Source organism: Fomitiporia mediterranea (genome assembly GCF_000271605.1).
Source record: "Fomitiporia mediterranea MF3/22 unplaced genomic scaffold FOMMEscaffold_4, whole genome shotgun sequence".
In the NCBI taxonomy this organism is placed as follows: domain Eukaryota; kingdom Fungi; phylum Basidiomycota; class Agaricomycetes; order Hymenochaetales; family Hymenochaetaceae; genus Fomitiporia; species Fomitiporia mediterranea.
In genome coordinates, this window is record NW_006760389.1 from 2,594,409 (window position 1) to 2,600,143 (window position 5,735).

Genomic DNA, 5,735 nt, shown 5'->3' on the forward strand with positions numbered 1-5,735 from the left:
CGTTCTACTGATGCCTTCTTTCAGGAGTTCAATATCCTGGCCTAGAAGGTAGGATTCATGCTTGGGTTCAATGATGTCCTCATTAGAATGCTTGAAAAAGCTCTTCACCTGGAACTAGTTGATAAGATTCTCAGAATGATACTAGAACTAGTCACCTACACTGAGTGGAAAATGTGTGCCATCTCCTTTGACTAAGCTGTAGCTCAGATGTGTCAAGTTTGTATAGAATGCTTACACATGTGTCTGACTCTGACAGTTCTGAGCCTTTGGATTGATCTGCCTGTAATTTGCAATCAATCTGTTCTAATAGACATTAGAGAAGCCTGAAAGTAAGGAGCATACTTTGCCTACAGAAAGTCAGGGCACCAAATTAAGGACTGCCTGTAGAAGTAACAGTATATCTGTCAGGTCATTAGAGTGATGACAAGTGACAAGCAGGATTTGTAGCAAGAAGCCTTTTCTGCAAATTCAGAAGTCACCTTGAAACTCCTGGACCCTGACTACATACTCTAGGATTTTGTAGAGGCCCAACAGTGAATGTAGCACTGAAAGGCTATGACTCAGATTTTTTAATGGCCACTTTTGATTCAATAGACACTGTAGGATTAGAAGTAAATAAAGTAAGAAAAGTAGAAAAAGTAGAAAAAGTAGAAAAAATAAATCAACAAAATTATTTATTAGAAAGAAAAAAGTTGAAAACAAAAGTAGATAGTTCTCCTATTTCTTCTGATTCTTTTGATTCTTCTCTTTGTACTTCATCTGAGTCTAAATCCACACAATCCAACCTGCCACTTCTGTGTTCTGAGATCTCAGAATGTTCAGAATGTTACCCAGCCCTGTTCACTACTCAGTAGTTTGTCTGTAGTATCAAGCAGGGATAGCCTCAGCTGAGTTCACAGCTAAGGACATGAGTCTGTCCTTGTTGAAAGAGAGAGGTTAATGAGGAAATGTTAGTGTATATACTTACCCTCTTGGACAACAAGGCTGTGCAAGCTGTACATTCCCTTTGGAACAAGTAGCAGTTTATCTGAGGATGTTCTGAGTACCAGCTCCAGGTCCCTGTCCTCTTGGCTCCCTTCTTAGGATCCTGCCAGATCCAAACAACAGCTCTAGTAAACAGTAGATACACTAGTTTGTGTATCAATAAGGCCTTTGTACAGGAACACCACCTCCCTACTTAATGTGTTCCACTTCTGATCCTAGTATACAATACAGACAGAACCCTGAACCAGAATGGTTGGATCACCAAGTTTGTCCAACTATGAATGACCATTCAGGATTATGAGGAAAGTATTGAGTTCAGAGTCACTAACCTTGGAAAGACAGATGTCTTCATTGGATTCAAATGGCTCAAGGCTCACAACCCTACTATTGACTAGTTAGAGTAGACACTTGTGTTTGATCAGTGTCCTGAGTCTTACAGCTACCTTACACTACTGTTCTGAGTAGATGTGGATGCTTCTAATGTTACTAACAGTTCTGATGAAGGTGACCAGTTGTTCTTCTTCAACTAGGATAAATATGTGGATACATATTCCAGTTGAGGCAGAATAGAGTTGATCTGAAGGATATCCAAGACAGAACCAGTCCAGAACCCTCTCAGAACAACTCTACTCTAGAATGTATACAGACCTAGCCTGCCAGATTTTGTCCAAGAGTTCCCCAAAGTCTTTAGTAAAGAGGAATTTGACTAGCTTCCTAAACACTGTCTTTAGGACTATACAATTGAATTGACCAAGGGTTTCCAACCTAAGGATTGTAAGGTCTACCTGTTCAACAGAGACAAGCAGGAGGTGCTTGATGAGTTCCTTTAGGAAAATCTTTAGAACAGCCAGATCCAACCCTTGAAGTCCTCTATGGCCTCCCTTTTCTTCTTCATCAAAAAGAAAGATAAGAAGCTCTACCCAGTCTAGGATTATTGTTGTCTTAATAAGGGTACTGTCAAAAACAAGTACCTGCTTCCCCTGATTCAGGAGCTCATTGATAAGACACATACATCCAGGGTTTTCACTAAGTTGGACATTTGATGAGGATACAATAATATTTGGATTCAAGACAGAGATGAGTGGAAGGCTACATTCTGAACCAATCACAGATAGTACAAACCAACTGTAATGTTCTTCAGACTAACTAACTTGTCTACAACATTCCAGTCATTCATGAATCACATCCTTACAGATCTGATTGACTCAGAGCATGTTAGTGTGTATCTGAACAACATTCTGATCTTCACCCAGACAGTTGAGCACTATTACCAACTGATCTGAGTGGTTCTACAATGGCTCTGAGATAATAAACTGTTCCTCTAAGAAGTAAAGTACTCTTTTGTGTAGGAGTCAGTAGATTATCTAGACTTTGTGATTGGTGGAGGCAAGGTCTGTATGGATCCAGCAAAGGTGACTGTAGTTTGGAACTGGCTACAACCTTAGAACCTGAAACAGGTCCAAGTGTTCCTTGGGTTTGTGAACTACTACTAATGCTTCATTCAAGGCTTTAGTACTATTGCCTGGCCCCTTCACAATCTCACTAGCAAGGATGTTCCTTAGTAATAGGATGATTAGTAACAGTCTGTGTTTGAGTCCCTCAAGCAGGCCATCACTAGTGAGCCTGTATTAGTAGTTCTGACAGTTGTAGACAAGTTCTGAGTTGAAGCTGATTCTTCTGACTTTGCAAATGGAGCAGTACTGTCCCAGTTCATGGACAGAAAGTAGTGTCTGATAGTATTCTGATCAGAATCCCTCTCTACAACAGAACAGAACTACCCTATCTATGACAAGGAACTCCTTGTAATTGTCTGTTCCCTAGAAGAGTAGTGTTAATATCTCCTCAGTACTGTACAGAAGTTTGAGATTTAGAGTGATCACCTTAATCTCTAGTACTTCTAGGCTCCCTAGAAGCTCAACTACTGCCAAGCCTACTGAATGTTAGAACTGTAGGACTTTGACTTTGTGCTAACCCACAAACCTGGAACACAAATGACAAAAGCTGATTTACTCTCAAGACAAGTAGGTCATAAAAGGGGGGAGAATGATAACAAAAATCTTGTTCTCCTAGACAATTCCTGTTTCATGTCTGAGACAATCCAAGAGATCTGACTCAAATCCAAGGATGTTAACTTTGTCACCTACATACAGTGAGCTCTGAGACACACACAGGACCAGGTTGTAGTGAAGCAGCTAGAGAAGCAGGCAAGGGATTGGGAGGAGGATGAGGATGGACAGGTTTACTAGGAAGGCCAACTGTACATTCTGAAGGATTGGAAGCTGTAGGAGGACATTGTCCAAGCTCATCACAACAATCTGACTGTAGAACATCTGGGCTGACACAAAACACAGGAACTCATTACTTGGAACTACTGGTGGCCCAGAATACAGAGGGAAATCCTGAAGTATGTGACTGGTTGTAATACATGCCAACAGACTAAGGCCTACTGGACAAGGGTTTGGGCTCCCCTACATCTGTATCAGATTCTGGATCACCCTTAGGAAGAAGTCTTGGTGGACCTGATTAGCAAGCTACCTAAGTCTTAAGGTTACAATACTATCTGTGTGATTGTCAACTGATTCTCCAAGCAAGTCCATACAGTTCTGACCTGAACAGAACTCACTTCCAAAGGCATGGTGTGTATTTATTAGGATCATGTCTTCTAGTTGCACAGACTCCCTTGGAAGCTCATTCATGATTACAGACTACAATTTGAGTCAAAATTCATACAGGACTTGTATGTGCTTCTCAGAATTCAAGGGAACCCTTCTACTACTTATCACCCACAGACTGACAGTCAAACTGAGTGAGTCAATCAGGAGATTGAGCTCTACCTCTAGATGTTTATCAATCATCAGTAATCAGATTAGTCTGAATGGCTAGCTCTGGCAGAATTTGTGCACAATAACTAGCAACACTCTGTAACAGGACAGTCCCTATTCTTCCTCAATCATAGGAGACATCTGTACTAGGGGACAGTTCTGAACTGGAATGGCAGTTCTGAATCTGTAACAGACTTTGTGGAACAGATGCACAGAACCAGGGAGGACACACAAGCTCTTTTGGAAAAGGTAGTACAGGTCATAAAGCAGAACTATGATCAGAAGAGGTCTGTGGCTGAGGACTACCAGCCTAGTGACAAAGTTATACTAGAAGCTACTAACCTGACTACAGATTGCTCAATGAAGAAGTTGGACAACAAGCACTTCAGACCCTTTATTATTGAAAAGAAGGTTAGTGTCTCTGCCTACAAACTCTAACTTCTAGCAATATGGAAGCACATACACCTAGTGTTTAACAAGGTTCTACTGTCTTGATACTATAATCTGGGTTTTCCTTTACAACAAAGACCCCTACTGCCTCTACCAGAACTCATTGGTTCTGAACCAGAATACAAAGTAGAGTATGTAACAGATGCTAAGCTGGTGCACAGAAAACTCAAGTTCCTTATCTACTGGAAGGGATACTCAGTTGAAGAACACACTTGGGAACCTGCTGAGAATCTCACTCATACTGTTAAAGCAATCTGAGACTTCTATTGACTTCATCCAGGTGCTCTGCATCAACTCTGCCTCACAGATTTCCAAACCCTACTGTTCCAACTTATGCCTGAGCTACTAACTGAGCCCAATGCTCACCAATTAGGACAATTAGTTTTAGAGGGGGGGTGATGTTACAGTTCTCTACTCTCATACCTTCTGTTCCAAGGGTTCTGCACCCTTCCATACTGGAACTCAGGACTTCCATCCCTTAGGGGCACTGTCTATGGACTATATACATGCTGACTCTTGCTACTACCCTTCCTTACTTCATCATTCCATTCCTTTGACCACTCCTTCATTCTTTGTATCATTCTATAGTCTCTTACCCTTTGTCCATCCCTTCATTCTTTGTACCTCTATCTTTGACATTCCTTTCTTTCATTCTTTGTGGCTTATCATTCTTAGTAGCTCATACTCCCTGAGTGCTCTTGTGTAGTTTAGTATATATAGGCATACAAGATCAGACTAGTCCTGTAGTCTTGATCTTGTCTACTCTAGGTAGTCCTGTACTCTTAGGCTCACTCTATATACTCTACTCTTGTCTCACTCTCTCTCTCTGCCTGTTCTGTGAGTTCTGACTATGTTCTGGTGCTTGCATCCTGTATTTCTGTTGTGTAGAATAGTTGTAGCCTGGGTCCCCTTGCTGAGCCTTCAGGTCCCCTCTATACTGTTACTGACAGCTTCCAACCTAAGGATTACAAGGTCTACCTACTCAACAGAGACAAGCAGGAGGCACTTGATGAGTTCCTTCAGGAAAATCTTCAGAACAGTCAGATCCAACCTTTAAAGTCCTCTATAGCCTCCCCTTTCTTCTTTGTCAAAAAGAAAGATAGGAAGCTCTGCCCAGTCCAGAATTATTGTTGTCTTAATAAGAGTACTGTCAAAAATAAGTACCTACTCCCCCTGATTCAGGAGCTCATTAATAAGACACATACATTCAGAGTTTTTACTAAGTTGGATGTTTGATAGGAATACAATAATATTTAGATCTAAGACAGAGATGAGTAGAAGACTGTGTTCCAAACTAATTACAGATTGTACAAACCAACTATAATGTTTTTTAGACTAACCAACTTGCCTACAACATTCTAGTCATTCATGAATCATATCCTTACAGATCTGATTGACTTAGAGTATGTTAGTGTGTATCTGGATAACATTCTGATCTTTACTCAGACAGTCAAGTACTATTACTAACTAATCTGAGCA